Source organism: Zootoca vivipara, chromosome 5 (genome assembly GCF_965207765.1).
Source record: "Zootoca vivipara chromosome 5, rZooViv2.hap1.1, whole genome shotgun sequence".
In the NCBI taxonomy this organism is placed as follows: domain Eukaryota; kingdom Metazoa; phylum Chordata; class Lepidosauria; order Squamata; family Lacertidae; genus Zootoca; species Zootoca vivipara.
This window is the reverse complement of record NC_142588.1, coordinates 24,033,749-24,051,520: the sequence shown is the minus strand read 5'-3', so window position 1 is coordinate 24,051,520 and position 17,772 is coordinate 24,033,749.

Sequence of the window (17,772 nt, the reverse complement as noted above, 5' to 3'; positions counted from 1 at the left end):
GGGCTGCCTTCAGATGTCCTCTAAAAGTCTGGTACTGTAGTTGTTTTTCTCTTTGACATCTGGTGGGAGGGCGTTCCACAGGGTGGGTGCCACTACTGAGAAGGCCCTCTGCCTGGTTCCCTGTAACTTGGCTTCTCGCAGCGAGGGAACCGCCAGAAGGCCCTCGGCACTGGACCTCAGTGTCCGGGCAGAACAATGGAGGTGGAGACACTCCTTCAGGTATACTGGACCGAGGCCATTTAGGGCTTCTGTGAAGCATCTGTGAAGTGGCCCTCAAACTGATCTACATTACTGTGCTTTTCACTAAAAGCCAGTTAGCAGGGTTGGCTATTTCAAACAGATTTTCAATGCACCATTTAACTTATAAATACCAGAGAGCTGTGGAGAAATTACCCCCTTTCTACTGGCTCACATAAGCATGCCAAATTAAGGCACTGGTGGTAAAGGGGGTGATTTGTAAGTTCTGCCTGCTTAATTGGCTATTCTGAGCACAAGGCCGGAGCTTTCAAACTTTCTGCCTTCGCTGACCTTTTACACACTGGCCTGTTTGCTGAGGAACCCCAGTGCATTGCAAAGGATTGTGGAGTCTGCTCAAGGGTGCACACTCAATTCATGTGGGACACGGGACTGGCTAGTTGGTCCTCTCTGTTGCCCTCTCTTGAATGGAGAATGTGGTCTGGAACACATTACAGGACGGCCCTATCATTGGATAGAGAAAGCCAGATCCCATCGGTCCCAGCCAGTATGGCCATTGGTCAGCAATGACAGGAGTTGTAGTTGAGCAAAATCTGGAGGGCCACAGGTCCACCACCCCAGAGATATTGCCTCAAGTGGTGGATGGTATACCTGTATACCTGAAGGAGCATCTCCACCCCCATCATTCAGCCCGGACACTGAGATCCAGCACCGAGGGCCTTCTGGCGGTTCCCTCATTGCAAGAAGTGAGGTTACAGGGAACCAGACAGAGAGCCTTCTCGGTAATGGCACCTGCCCTATGGAACGCCCTCCCAGCAGATGTCAAGGCAATAAGTAACTATTTTAGTTTTAGAAGACAACTGAAGGGGGCCCTGTTTAGGGAAGTTTTTAATGTTTGATGCTGTACTGTTTTTAATATTCAGTTGGAAGCCGCCCAGAATGGCTGGGGAAACCCAGCCAGATGGGCGGGGTATGAATAAATTATTATTATTATTATTAGATAAGATAAGATATCTTTATTGTCATATTATTATTATTATTATTATTATTATTATTATTATTATTATTATAGCAAGGTGCTGGAAGACAGGACTGTGTGCCACATAACCCACCTTGAACCCCCTAAACTAGCTGGCTGCTTTCAGATGTGGTGTGGAAGATAGCATTCTGCCACCACTGTTAAAATGAGATTCAGGACTCAGCTACACTGGCAAAGAAAAAATGCTTTATATGTGCTGTTTATGCACATGCACCAGATGGTGCTGTGGAGTTCTGTTTTTGCTAACCCGATTTCTCACACAAAGTTTGCAGCGCATTTCACTGAAATGTTTTTTTTTTATGTGTCTTGATCCAGCCTCAGTTGCCAGTCCAATCAGTTTCTGTTTATGGAAGGGAATAGGGTGCCACGTTGCCCTTCATCTCAGACAGCTAAATGCCTGCAGGGAGTGTGGGGGCCTTGGTTTTGTTATAGGACCACCCATGGTTAACACTCTCCTGCATATCTGCTTACACCAGGCGAGGACCGGTTGTGGTGCTGGGCAAGATGCTTTTTCAGAGAAGCTTGCCTGCCATCACTCACCGTCACATTGGGGGACCTTGGATAAGCACCCAGAAAACTTCAGGGTTCATTAGAACACAGTCGGAAAACTAAAAGGATGGGGAAATATATTGAACCAAAGTGACAACTTCTGTCTCCATTCTGCACCCTAGCTTTGAAATGCATTCTGTTCTCAGCTGCCGAAGCCCTTGGACATTTTCCCAGGGACATCGGGATCCTTGAGCTCTCTAACCATTCAGCAACTGAGCCTCCAGAGATGATGGTATTTATTTTAATCCTCTGGGGAGACAGATGCTCTCACTCTCCTTCTTCATTATATACCTAGCCTGATTATCTTTAACTGCACTGAATAGCCTACAGTCCTTCCGTTGTGTAATTGTGTCATGTACATTCATTTCAAAGGGAGCTCTGGATGACGCTGTACTTAAATGATGAATAGGGCAACTAATGACTATCGCAATCGCTCCCTAGAGGAAAAGAATGGGGGGGGAGAGCAGTGTGTATTCAGAAGACACTGAGATGGATGTAAAAATTATATTATGTGCCAGGTTGAGGTGCATATAATCACTGTTGGCGCTGATCATATCAGGAATGTTATGATTATTATTACTGCTACTTAAACAGCACCATCAATGTACATGGAGCGTTGCAGACTACAAGAGCAAACAAGGCAGGTCCCTGAACCCAAGGATCTTGCAATATGAATTTCAATATATGGGGGAGGAGAACACAGCAAGGGGAGGAATGGGGGAGGCAATAATAGTATGAGATGGCTTTGTGCAAATGCAATTACGTGCCTTAATGATGCTTTGAATGGAGACGAAGAGTAACATTTTAAGCATTTGGCTTCACAGAAATGGGGTTTGAAAGAAGAGGTGGCAACAGGGGTGTTTTAGGAGGGAATCTTTGCAAAGGAGATTTGTTTTGTTTGTCCGTTAATTTACAGAGATTTTTAACTCACCCTCCAAACAGAGCAGGTTTTTTTAATATAAAAAATAGCCCTTAAAAATATAATACATCAATTTTAAACAAGTATGCAAGATGGTGCAAATACAAAAAAGCAGCACAGAATCCAGCAGAGATAAAACAGATTGAATCTGATGACCTGGAAAGATCAAAATATATTTGCTTGGTGCCAGGATTATAGCATTGAGGGTGCCAGGAGAGTGCTCCAGAACTGGGGTGTCACCAGTGAAAGAGACCTTTCCTCACACAATACATCTCAGGTTGCCAGGATAGTCAAAGAAGGGCCTTGGTTAAAGATCCAGGCATATGGTTTTAGATGGCAGGAGATAGGGCTGCCATATGTCTAGATTTTCCCAGACATTACCAGGGGGAGCTCAACAACTTTCGGGGTGTCCTGGTTTCTACTTTAGGAAATATGGGAACCCTAGCAGGTGGCTGAGCATGGGATCGATAAATCTCAATAATTTAAAGAGGGAAATTTAAAGAAGGAAAATACGGCTTCCCTGCTACTGTATAGGATTTGTAGGAAAAGAGGAGGAGGATACCATGGGAGAAATCCCACTCTTTAGAGCTAAATTGGGAAAACAGCAATTTTGTGGAAACCCCGATTGCTGTTTGCTCCAATTCGGCGCTAAGCTGTGGGTTTCCCCACAGGCAAAGAGGCAGGTCCAATGGAGGCATGGATGAGCCCTTATTAGTCTCTCTGTGTCGTGCTTGTGTTGACATGCACAAGAGGTGGGCCCGGAATGGAAAGGAATGGAAAAAGAAAGGTATTCCCTTAGCCTTAGCCTTGTCCTTGTCCCACCACAATGTCCTGCATATTTCAAGAGCTTTCATAATGGGGAACAGAAAACCCAAAAGATGCTTTAAAAAGAATCACTTCGAATGTTTTATTTTTCATATGTGTTTTTATTCCTCCATCATTAAATGCTGCTGCCAGTTGTCTGGTGAATATAGGACAATGTTTAGCCACTCATAAGCCCTATTTTGGGCTTGTCCAGGGCATGCTGGAAGCTACCCAGAGTGGCTAGGGCGACACAGTCGGATGGGCGGCATACAAATAATAAAATTATTATTATAATGTTCAGTTCAGCACGTGCTGAATGGCCAAAGGCCTCAGTTGTCTGTCGGCCAGATTTGCACCACCTCAATGAGGTCACAAAGGCAGCAGGAGAAAAGCGATAGGAGAAATAGACGTATAACCTGTTTCAAAAGTGGTTTTGAGATTCAGGGTGATCAGTGTCCTAAAACACTAGTTACCTTGGAAACCAAGGCCTTGGAAAAGTATGTCAGGCCTGGTTCCAGTTACGGGAATATTTGAGCGAATATCTATATCTATATACAGTGTTCTATATCTATATCAAGTTACTTTAAAGCCATTCCCATACATTGCCTCAGTAATCCTAGCAACAGTCCTCTAAAGTCGGTCAGTATTATTGTTATTCCCATATTGCGGCTGTGGGGTGGGTCGCTTGCTTAAAGGCCATGGTGAGATATGAAAAGCTTAGGCTGTCAGCCACCACACAACACCAGTTTTCAAGAATGTCTATATGCATATTGTCCAAAATGACATCCCTGTGGTGGTGGTGAGCCCCCCCCCCATGTAACCTGTAGATAACCCAGTCTTTGGTGCCCTCCTGACGTGTTTTAAATTTCTCTTAAAGCATGCTCACTCCTCTCATCACTGCACCTTTTGCCCTGCACAAATTGGAGGGCAAATGTCTGAAGCAGAGAGCCTCCTGTACAATGTGGATGCATCCTGCACAATTTGGAACCCGGGAAAACCAGGGCTCCAAAAATTGCCTGGAGGTCCCCTCCATGAGTGGAAAAGGCTCCTTGCTGGAGAAGTTGTCCCCCACAGTCATGGAAGGGGACAGGGATGGGATGGGGAAGGCAAAGCTAGCACACCCTCAGTCTCTCCTCTCACTCCCATGCTCTCCTCATGTCTCCACGTGTAGAATTTTGCAAGCACAATCAGAAAAATCCAATTGGTTGCCCTGATGCTTCTGCTTCTGCTGCAAGTCCACTAATGGACGCTCCCCACTGCAGCCTCCCATGGCCGCATTGTGCAACAAATGGAAAATAATAACCATGTGGGCCCCAGAGCCAGGGAATGCCGGGCTGATTTTCTCCCCTTATAGTCAGATGCTAGAAAAGGAGATCAGAGAGCTGTGTCGTCCCCCTCTCTCATGTTATTGTGCATTATAGGAGGGAAATGTCATAGCTAAGTAGAGTTTTGTATTTACACCAAGGCAAACGATGGCTGAAGAGATTTCACATAACTCGGACGCTCTGGTTGGTCTGCATGGCCAAGTCCCAAATGAAGAGGACCTGAATGCGAACTGTGAATCAGGCCCAAACATTCTAGCCTGCGTGCCTCTGTACTGCAGTGACTGGATATAAGGAAACAATCCCACCTGCTTAAGTTGCATCCATAACTTTTTTTATCATTAGTATCCTCACACTCCTTTTGTTTCATCAGTGTTGAGAATGTTACGGAAGACATTACATGTACGGAATTTGGAGAATGAGTGAGGCAACGGCCATTGAAACGAGTGACAAACATTCTCATTGGCTTTTACAAGTCTGGTTTGTTTGATACTTCTAGACATCTCCGTTTTCTTTCTGGGCAGACATCTCACTTAATTTTAGTATGTGCCATTCATCAGGGCGGAAAAACTATTCAGCAAGACTGCAGATTATTTCTGCAAAACTAATTAACCCCAGAACCAATAGCTGGCATTTACATAACATGAGGTCAGGCATCTTCAAAAGAAATAAACCTGTTAGTTTGTGTGTGTGTGTGTGTGTATGTGTGTGTGTGTGTGTGTCTTTCTCTGTTATCCAACACCAGAAGATTAATCAGCTACCAGTATCACACAGCCCAGCTTCAATAAATGTTTCATTAAAAAAAACAGCACACCATTTCTGCTTGTGGAAGCGCTTTCCATTTCTGCAAAACAAGGTTGGATACAACCAGGGGCGGCCCACCCATAAGGCATCTATGATCACCTCAGGTTGCAGAAACCACACGGGCAGCAGATCCAGCCTCCAAGGAATACATTGCTCACTCCTTCTACCACGAAGCTAGCAACAGTTGTGGTGTGCTCCTTGGAGGCTGGATCTGACACCTCCTTGGCTGCCTCTACCATAGCCTCTTGGCAAACAGGAGGTGTTGCTGGTCTTCCCCCTTCTTTGTTTCCGATGAAGATCTTTGTTCTCCCTCATTCCTGATGTAGAGATCCACTCACCCTTTCTTCCCTGGTGCGAGGAGAAGGAGTACCATTTTGTGGTTCACCTCAGGTACCAACATGTCTTGGGCTGGCCCTGGATACGACCCACCATCTTGTGGCTTTTCTTGGTCATGAAGGAGGACCAATGTGGTTGGCTACCCCTCAGGGGCGTAGCCAGGATCAAAACTGGGGGGGGGGAGCCATGGTCGTTCAGGGGCGGGGCCAAGGCACTGGAGGGTAGGGGCCACAGGGCCCTGGAGGGTAGCGGCTGGAGGGTAGGGGCTACAGGGCCAGCGGGCCCGACGACATTGTGGCGGTGGCAGCAGCAGCCACCTTGTGCTTCTGGGGCTGGCAGCTGCGGCGGCTACCCTGCTTGGCTGGAGAGGACGGGAGGGTCGGGCAGGCCAGAGGAGGTGGCAGGGCGGGCGAGGGCGAGGCAAGGCACGGCCGCAGTCACGACGGCTCCGAGGCGTTGATGCATATCAGCATAATATTTCAACCATGTCGTGGGTTCAAGCCCCACCTTGGGAAAAAATTCCTGCATTGCAGGGGGTTGGACTAGATGACCCTTGTGGTCCTTTCCGACTACAATTCTATGATTCTATTGATATATTACCATAGCATATGCATCATTCTGCTTTCTTGAATTGTCCTACTCCTAGGCATAGCAGCCAACTCCTAGAGGCCTAGGTGCCTCCCCCCCCCCAAATTTCTGGTATATACCGTATTTTAAAGAGTCATCCCCCCATGTTGATGGGCTTTCTATGTGGGGCTTATCTGCCCCCCCGTATTTTATTAAGGATGGAAGAGGGAGGGAAGGAAGGAAGAAATAGAGAGAGGGATAACTCATATTTGTGGGTGCCTCTGGGTGACGCTGTGATGCTGGAACTCTGCAGCAAGAGGACGGGAGGGTCGGGCAGGTGAGAGGGGGTGGCAGGGCGGGCAAGGGAGAGGCAAGGCACGGCCGCAGTCACGACAGCTCCGAGGCGTTGCTGCATATCAGCATATTTCAACCATGTTGTGGGTTCAAGCCCCACCTTGGGAAAAAATTCCTGCATTGCAGGGGGTTGGACTAGATGACCCTTGTGGTCCTTTCCGACTACAATTCTATGATTCTATTGATATATTACCATAGCATATGCATCATTCTGCTTTCTTGAATTGTCCTACTCCTAGGCATAGCAGCCAACTCCTAGAGGCCTAGGTGCCTCCCCCCCCCAAATTTCTGGTATATACCGTATTTTAAAGAGTCATCCCCCCATGTTGATGGGCTTTCTATGTGGGGCTTATCTGCCCCCCCGTATTTTATTAAGGATGGAAGAGGGAGGGAAGGAAGGAAGAAATAGAGAGAGGGATAACTCATATTTGTGGGTGCCTCTGGGTGACGCTGTGATGCTGGAACTCTGCAGCAAGAGGACGGGAGGGTCGGGCAGGTGAGAGGGGGTGGCAGGGCGGGCAAGGGAGAGGCAAGGCACGGCCGCAGTCACGACAGCTCCGAGGCGTTGCTGCATATCAGCATATTTCAACCATGTTGTGGGTTCAAGCCCCACCTTGGGAAAAAATTCCTGCATTGCAGGGGGTTGGACTAGATGACCCTTGTGGTCCTTTCCGACTACAATTCTATGATTCTATTGATATATTACCATAGCATATGCATCATTCTGCTTTCTTGAATTGTCCTACTCCTAGGCATAGCAGCCAACTCCTAGAGACCTAGGTGCCTCCCCCCCCCCAATTTCTGGTATATACCGTATTTTAAAGAGTCATCCCCCCATGATGATGGGTTTCCATGTGGGGCTTATCTGCCCCCCGTATTTTATTAAGGATGGAAGAGGGAGGGAAGGAAGGAAGAAATAGAGAGAGGGATAACTCACATTTGTGGGTGCCTCTGGGTGACGCAAGAGGAAGGAGCCTTGTAAGCAGCTTTCTCTCTGCTTGATTTACAGCAGGCACGTCCAACAGGTAGTTTGTGATCTACCAGTAGATCACTGGATGTCTGTGGTAGATCACTGCTAGATCACTGGCACCCCTAAGAAAAGCTCACCCAAAATTTTCCTCCTCCCTAAAAACTGAACTATGACCTGAAGCCCTAAACAAAAATGGGCCTCCCTCCCTCCTAAAAGAAGCTCAACAAGTCCCTTCCTTAAAAAACTCAACAGCTTTGACCTGAACCCCCCCCCAAAAGGGGGTAGATCACTCCCAGTTTTTAACTCTGTGAGTAGATCAGAGTCTCTTGGGAGGTGGCCACCCCTGATTTACAGTATACAGATGCAGGAGGAGGGGCAGACTGGAACAGCACTGCTTTTTATAAACATCACTGTGTCTATCAAAGCTACAGCCCCCCCTTTTCTTATTCCCTTCTTTTAGCCTTGCAGAGCCACCTTAGTCAAATTGAATCCTCTGCACCCTCATTAAATCGCCAATAGAACTCTTAATGCAATCCCTGAATCCTCATTAACAACTCCCACTGAAGAACAATAGGGTGAAGTGGTGAGCTATCAAATCTTGTCTGAAGACAATCTGCTCCATTGTCTTAACTGCTTAACTACCGGTAGCCACTTTGCTTTATTTATTTGATGTGTTTTTGTTACAGCTGTGTTCCCGCCCCCCCCCCCAGCAAGCGGAGACCGAGCTGCTCTCGCTAAAGCAAAGCCCTTTCCACTTCAGTTTTTGGATGGGAAAAGTGCTGGTTATGGTCTGTAAAATACATTAATTTTTTGCTTCTAGGAGGGGCAGCTGCCCCCCTGCCCCCCTGTCTACACCCATGCTACCCCTATTCTGGAACAGCAACAGCAGCTGTTTTCCTCTGAACAACCTTTAAGCAAATCAAATAGTGAAAAAAAATAAAAAAAACATATTCCAGGGAATTGAGGTCCTTGGCCTTTTTTAATTAATTGTTTTTCACTCTTGCTGCTGTGCGCCAATACTGCATCAGTAATAAACATTAAAAGCAAACATTCAAAATAACATTGGGGTGAGGGAGAGGAGATTCTCCTTTTCCGTCAGGAAAACATGTTTATTTTTAGTCCATTTTTATTTTCTGCAGCCCTGCACTACTACTTCAGCAGAAGGTATTTCAAAAAAAAATTACATTCATGTTTTCAAAAGGCTAGACTTCCTCATAAGAAAGCCTATTGCTATGATTTTGCCTGATGGACAGTGCATAGTCAGAGACAAGATGGTTTAGGCTGCAATCCTGTACCCACTAACGTGAATTCATTGGGGCTAGCTTTTGAATAAACTTGTGAAGGATTGCACCAGTAACAAGCAAAAGTGGAACAAATTTGTTTGACTTGCGAAGTTGACAGAAATCACAGAATTCAGCTCTCCTAGATACAACATTTCAGGGACATTGACACCAAATTACGCTTTTAAAGGCACAGAATGCATGTAGCTTGAGCTATAATGAAAAGGAGGGGCAATTACCCCTGAGCTGTGGCAAGCAGCCCTTTTTCTATTGTGAAATGTTATTGATTTAAAAAAAACACACTAATGCTCACAGCTGCTGCTTGATGGACAATAGTTTGGTGTTTGTATGGACATAATTCTCTACGGCTTCATTGATACGTTATTTATTTCACTACTAATTGCTGTTGGGAATTGAATACAAGAGAGGAACATGGTTGTTCAAAGAAGAAGTGTTACAGCTAGGGATGGAATTTTCTGAAAACCTTGCCGACTAACTTATCTGTACGCGCTCACACACACACACACACACACACACACACACACACACACAAACAGAGAATTCCTGTCTTGTTCTGGACAAGAAGTGAGTATATTTTTACTGGTTCTGCTAAAAGTACAAAGAATTATTGCAAATTATAAACATTATTATATGGATTACGATACATCCTAGGTTTCCCAAAGTAATTAGCACATAGACAGATTGTGCATACATAAGGTTAGGTCCTAACGTGACATTTTTGGTTCAAGTGCCAATTTAAATGATAATTAATGCATGGATACAAACATTTTACTAACAGTGGCACATGATCCCACACACCAGGTCTGGCTCCAGGTTTGAGGGCTCCCTTGGCAAAGTACCCTCTGACCCAAAGGGCTCACCTCGTGGTGGTGGGAATGCTACAGTCAGCCCTTGGTTCTGAGCCACCATTTAAATTTCCCACAATGCCCCACAGTGACAATACATGGCAGACATTGAGGGAAATCTAAATGGTGGCCCAGATCTACCCACCTAGTGTGGGGTAAATGCTAAGCCATGCCCTAAAACCAGACTTGTCACACATCACCACAGGAACAGAAGCAATCATTAGGGGATTTACACCAGCAATCACATCTTGTATCCACAGTCGGTCATTATATTATACTTCAGAAACCGAAGACTGAGTAGTGACTGAGCTGTGAAGCAGGAACTCAGCATTTAAATTTTGCTGCAGCCATGAATTCCTTAGGTGACCTTAGGCAAGTCATTCCCTGTCTCATTTAAACAACCACCACCTTAACCATAGCTGCCAAGTTATCCCTTTTTTACAGGGATTTTCCCTTATGCTGAATAGGCTTCCTCGCGAGAAAAGCGAAAACTTGGCAGCTATGCCTTAACAAGTGTGCAGGGCTAGAGCTATTAAGATGATGTATGTGAAGGAAGCACTTTGTCTCCTGAGGAGAAGTATATGCTAAGGTTTCTTCTCTGTAAAAACAGCAGTGTACTAGCTAGCTAAGATTGTTGTCTGAACAATGCAAGATAAGCTTCACATTGATGGACAGCAAGTTGATGGAACAGACTGCCTTGGGAAGTGGTGTGTTCTTCATTGCTGGAGGTTATTATATAGAGGCTGAGCAGGCTTCTGTCCTCAGGGGCTCAAGCCCACACTCCTTAACTGATAGGTTTGCCCCGGATCATTCCCAACCTGCCCGATTCGGCTGGATCTGCCCCTTGACCAAACACAACTGTCAGTAATTTTTATAGCAAAGATTTGTGCATGCAACATTGGGGAAACATCCCAAAGTCTCATCAAAATTATAATCATTGTCTAAATGCACTTATAATGGTAGCAGTGTATCAATTTTTAGCTCTCCTAGGATATATTGCAACATGTTTATGGACAGCAAGTTCAGGAATGACAACTCCCCATTGCTTTTTTTGGGTTTCCAGCTGACTGCCAGTTTATGAATATAATTCTTCTTACAATGTTATGGAGATAGTCATTGGCAAAGTTGTTGCCAAAACCTAACCCACAGGCTGAGAATCAAAGTGGTGCCAGAGAATGCAATATATGTTTATGATTTCCAAGCAGTCTTTGTGAAAAAGCAAAGTCTGGCTGGCACATGCCTCTTCTTCTTCTTCTTCTTCTTCTTCTTCTTCTTCTTCTTCTTCTTCTTCTTCTTCTTCTTCTTCTTCTTCTTCTTCTTCTTCTTCCATCAATTATTCTAACATTATTTTGCATCTCACGTGTTATTGCACAATATTGTAAGCCAGATAAAAAAAAAAAACCTGCAAAAAGTTAATGTTTAATGGCTCACTCGGGAGTGTTGTTTGATGTTTACACTTCCTCTGACTAACCTAATTTGTAGAGTGAATTAAGGTTATATAAGACCCCGGCTTGGCAAATGAGTTACTGGTATCCGTTGCCCAGAAACTATCATCTTATTTAGTGCACCATGCTTCAGAATAAACTATTTCAATTTTGTGCTCTCTTTTCACTCCTGTCAGTTTTAACACCCTTCCAAGCTGCTTGTGAAAACTATTTTTTGCCTGGATGGCGCCTCTTACCACTTGGTGTAAAAGCGCCTTGCGTGCGCACGTGTGTAAGGGTCCAAGTTTCAAACCAAGTGGAAAATGGTCTCTGTGAACAGACAGCACGGTTGCAACAAGTAACCTATTAAACTGAATTGGCTGGAAACCAGAAATAGGGGGGGGGGTGAGGAAAAATGGCAAGGAAGGTCAAAAGGTTGCCAACGGCTGTTCTTCTTACTCACCCCCCTACTCCCAGGCAAAGTAGCCGGGCGTAGCCAGAACCCTTCACTGAGGTAAGTAATGGCACCTGAAGAAATATTCCCCATTTTTCAGAAGGAGAAAGAAATATAAAATACCGTTCGTTTCTTTTTTGTTTGTGCTCCATTCACTGCCATCTTTGATGTTTTTGAATTATCTATCGCATATTTATATGGGGATAATAATGCTAACCTATGTCACAAGGTTGATTGTAGGAAATGCTGAGGTAATTTATTTAATGTACTTTGAGGAGGTACGGTAAGAAAGCACCAGATAATGATGATAGGTAATAATAATAAATATAATGGCAACAGTAACAACAAATTGTTGTTGTTGTTGTTGTTGTTATTGTTATGCCACCCATCTGACTGTGTTGGCCCAGCCACTCTGGGCAGCTCCCAACAAAAAGTAGCAAAAACATAACACAGCACCAAACCCTAAAAACTTCTCTGAATGATAGAACTGTAGAGTTGGAAGGATCATCTCATCCAACCGCCTGAGGATCTTTTAGTCCAACGCCCTGCAATGCAGGAATCTGCAGCTGTCCCATACGGGGATCGAACATGCAACTTTGGCGTTCTTAGCACCGCACTCTAACCAACGGAGCTAAATACGGTAATCCTCACCAATAATGAAGGCCCTACTCTGAGTGCCCTCAAAAGATCTGATATTGTGAGTGGACACAAGAGAAAGGGCCTTTTCAGCAGTGGCCTCTTGCTTATGGCATGCCCTCCTCAGAAAGGCCTGCCTGGCACAAACTCTAAAGTCACTTTATTGTTAGGCTAAGGCCTTTTATTCTCCAAGCTGGTGCATTACAGCCAGTGTGGCAAGGTCTAATCCCCCACTCCAAAACCAACCCTGGAGATGGGAGTAAAACCACTGTAATACGCTGCCCCCCAGCAGTGGCGTATTAGTGCCTGAGGTGCCAGTTAGGGCCAGAGGCACCAGCTAGCGAGGGTGATGGTGATGACCTGGCATTGCGCGCATAAACACCACACATCCCTAAGCTGGGCAGAAGCTTCCCAGGTTTTGGGAAGAGGCGCCAGGGGAACATTTGGGGGACTAGCCTAGTCCCCCTAGTCCACTGACCTCACACCAGCTCACAGACGATCAAGAAAGGTGTCCTGGTCTTTCTGCTGCAAGAGCAGTAACATCGAACACCCCCTGCCCATCTCCTGATAAAGGTCATAAATCAGGGCCAAACCCGGGCCTGAACTCAGATTGGAAAGTGTCCAGATAATCTGTTTTCTCTGAGTGCTTGGAGCTGCGTTGCCACCAATTAATCCCAATGAACAACAAAGGAGGCTTTCATGAGCAACACAAAACAAAAGGAGTAAAAATAGGGGACATCATTCCCTAATATAATTTTTCATCCACTTAATCAAAGACGAAAGCATTGCAATTGGAATTTGCTTCCAGACACTGTCTTTTACGACGCCCCCCCCCGCTTCCCTCCTCCCACAAGGTTCATAGGAACTTTAAGTCCTGGTGTTTTGAAACATTGCTTATTTTGGTCTGACTCAAATATGCTTTCAACCAACTCTTGATCTGCTGCATTAGCATACAAACCTAAGAACAAAATGTTACCAATGTATTAAATTGCGTCTCTAAAGGAACACACCAGCTTAACACTAGTTCCTTAAATCTGCAAAGACCTGCTTCTTGCACAGGGACTAATTTGATTTCTGAAAGGATATTCTTGGCCTCTAAAAACACAAGGAATCAAGCAATAATAATAAAAAAGTTGGGGGGGGGGAAGGGGGACGACTGATCTTTTGTTAAACGCAGTTCTTTTGCTTACCAGAAATGCTACATTGCAGATTTTTACAATTAACATTCCTGCCATGTATGCAGCTCTGGATGAAGCTAATAAATTCTTTCAAGCACACATTCATCTCTTTTTTTGTTGTTTTAAAAAAATCATTTGATGTCAGTAGTGGGCTGCAACATTTCTCTTGTCCCCCCCCAACTTCCTATTAAAAAATAAGATATTATTAGTGCCCTCCTCCTCTTCCTCACCCCGTAACTACTTTTGGAGTCAACATCCTGGTAACATGTTAATTTTATATTGTGAGAAACATCAAGTAGAGTATCTTGGTTTTGACATATGAGAAGCCTGTTATAATGTTACAGCTTTTCATTCTAAATTAAATATTAGAGGGGAGAATTAGAGCCAATTGTGGTTCATGGAAAGTATTTTTCTTCTAAACAGTTCTCTACGATACATGCCAAAGTGAGTGAAAATGCTTTGAGTAGACTTTCTTTCCTTTCCTTTTTCTTTTTTAAAAAAAGGATTATTCGTATTTTAAGGCTCATAATGCAAAGTGGTCTAACATTTTGTGCCTAATAATAGATGACTCCTATCACATTTCCCACTTTTATTTCTATCATCTTTGAAGTCCGGCCATATAAAGGCTGTTTGTAGAACCACAGGAAAGTTAAAGCAAATATGACTTAAGAGTGATTCATAAGAGCAGGAATTTGCAATGAAGTCTGGTGAGGAGGGGGTGGAGGGAGGACGGAAAGGGGGGGCAGGCACTTGTGTCTATATCAAAGGAAATGAAATGTTTGCAATATTTTCCAGTTGATAAATTTATTAAAGCACTTTGGAGTTATGTAGCTTGAACATTGCTGACATAAACAATCTTTGACCTGAAACAGATTATATTAGACTTGGAGGGAGCAGGGGAAGATAGGATTAGAAAGGAGGTGGGGGGAAATAATTAGGATTCTTATATTTCAAAAAATTACCACAAGGTCATTGTGACCTTTAGTGAACGGACTGTATTAGCAGAGCCGAAAGTTTCAGAAGTGAATAAATGCAATCCTCTCTTTATGCCTCAAAACTCCCCAACGTCAGGGAATCCTTTCCCACATGCATTGGGATCTTCCAAGGAGAATCTGTGCAGATTGCTGATGACTATGGGAAGAGTTGGGGTTCTCCCAAGGTGCTATTTGGTCCTATGCAGGCCTTTCAGTGGCCCCATCCAAACAGGGAATGCTCCCTAAATCACTACCAATACTTCCCTGGATCTGTGTCTGCCCCCAAACCCAACATTATTGGGGAGCATTGACAATGAGCGCATAAGCCAGGCTTCCTCAACCTCGGCCCTACAGATGTTTTTTGCCTACAACTCCCATGATTCCTAGCTAGCACGACCAGTGGTCAGGGATGATGGGAATTGTGCCTCAAAACATCTGGAGGGCCGAGGTTGAGGAAGCCTGGCATAAGCTGTCTCTCAGGAAAACCTGCCTGATATTCTTAATCTTTTTTTTGAGAACCCCCCTCCCAATAAGAGTCTAAGGAACCTCAGAAAAGCCACTAGCTTAGAAAAAGACCCCCCCTTTTGGAACAAGGAAATTATTTTCTCTTTAGATCTCATTGTAGCTTTTCTTATGAGCTCTCTCTCTCTCTCCCCACCCCCCACTGCCTGGCCCATGGTTGCAAAAGAAATTAATTTGTTGCTTGTTGCTACACATTGGCAAGCTTTCTGCTTCAAGAATGTAAGCAATCTTTCTTTGTTTCCCAGATATAGTTAATCTGGCAGTTAAAATGCTTTGGAAACATTTTGATGACTTATCTGGAAAAGTAGCTTTGGCGTTTTTCAAAAGAAAAGCTTAGCACTGTACGCAGGGGGAAGATAAAAGATACAAGAAGTGTTTGTTCTAAGCGATACTATTCATTTAGAGATCATAATGTAACCCCGCCCAAACAATTATTGTGGAGAGAAAGAAGAGAAATCTCCTAATAGCGCTCCCTGACACAGTCTTGACTTGGGAAAACAAAACGAGTTATATATATATATATATATATATATATATATATATATATATATATATTCCATTGCTGTTACAGTTTAGTTGCTTGCAAGCTGCTTTTATTAGAGTCAGCTGAATCCTGTTTTGCATAAAAAAGGACTTTGACAAAGTAAAATAAAATCGCATTAAGATGATGTAAGTAGATACGACAATGAAATCTCTGTGAGATAACTTTGGCCCAACAATTTACAGTCAAGTCCCTACAGGAAGGAAAGCAACAGAATTTTACACCAAGGCTTCTCATGTTTTTAAACTTTTTTTAAAAAAAGGCCCTGCAATGAAATCCTTTGTCCAACAGTATCTGATGGAAGGCGATTGGGGTGAAAAGGGGGGGAGAGGATGAAGAAATAAAAAAGAGCCCCTTTTTGGCAGATGTAGGAGGAGATATGATAGATTAGAATTATATTTTTGCAATAATACAAACAAGTTTTGTTCTCCAGCCTAGCCTATAATCAGCCTGATTGTTTCAAGGGACTTTCCAATACTGAGCAGCTGACAACAAGGTTTTAGATTACATGGCAATTTAGGAATGCATGAAAAGCCAAGCAGTTAATATAATAAGAGTGTGGCCCTAAACTCTGTGAACTTTAGAGCAAAACAAAATGTGCAATTTTCAACAACTCGATTTCTGTGTGTGCATAAGGTTTATCCAAATTGTTCAGCATACAATATTTATTCAACCTTTTATTTCATTAATTTTTTTTAAAAAAACAGACCTTTGATGTCTTTCTCATTAGATTAGTCATTAAAAGGAAGGCATTGATGGATCTTGATAATGCTGTGGATTTTATGACTAATCAGGCCTTGGCAGCAGCAATATTTTCTTCTGTAGTGAATATTCTTTCAGCCTTATATAAACTCCCCTCCCCCTTTATAACTGCGTTATACAAGCTACTTATTAAGTATTACAAAAGTCTTATTACACAAAACTTAGCACTGTGTCTTAACACTTGACCAAATGAGGCAAGGTTTCCTTTTACCATTTTTATCATCCACTTAGAGCTGCACATTGAATTGGCTTAATTTTTCTGGGTGCTGCAATTTAAAGGCACAGTTGTCTTTTTTGTACTCTTTTGTTTTTCATTAAAAACACAGCCCTTGCTGTACATACCGGTAAATTTCTGTTAGCAAAGGAGGCTTTAAATTAGTGAGTGAACAAGTGGGGGGGGGAATGAAAAGAAATATCTTTAGAAATATCCCAGAGAGTAATCTTTTTTCTTTTACTCTATTTTGGTTCTTGCATGTTGATATTATTGGGAAGGAAACAGAACTGTAACAGACAAGACTGACTTACAATGAATGGGAGTTTTTGCTTCTTTGGCTCTACATTGGCATATTCGTGCCAGCACTGTACATGGCAACCTTAAAGAGTTATTCAGGACTTTTTTCTCAGCCAGAACTCACTGGAACCGACTTCCGACACCTCTCAGGCAGTGGCAGAGGAATCCGCTTGGGTACCTGGGGCAGAGCACCCAGGGGCGGGGCAAGTCACCCATAGGGGCAGGGTGAGGCGAACTGCCCATAGGGGTGGGGTGAGGGCGGGGCGAACTGCCCATAGGGACGGGAGGCTCCGCGGGGCCTCCAGAGTCTGCCTGCTCCTCCCACTCCGCCACCCTACAACTGGGGGGGGAGCAGCAGGCGGACCTTTTGGGCAGCGTAGAGCCTGCGCACGCCCAAGCCACGGTGGTGAGTGTCGCCCGGCATTTTGTCACCCCTCTCAGTGGTAACACCCAGGGCGGCCCATGCCACCCCACCCCCCTTCCTCCACACCTGCTCTCAGGTGGGCGCCATTGCCATTCTAAGAGAGCAAGAGAGGTGTGTTCATGGTCAATTCTGGCACCTCTTTTTCAAGAAAAATAGCTCTGGAGCTATTTATTTATGTATTAAATGTATATCTCATCTTTCCTCCAAGGAGCTCATCGCCATGCACGGTTCTCCTCCTCCATTTCACCAGCATAACAAGGTAGGTGAGGCTGAGAGACAAGTGAGGGGCCCAAGATCAGCCAGTGAACTTGATAGCTGATTGAGAATTTGCATCTGGCTCT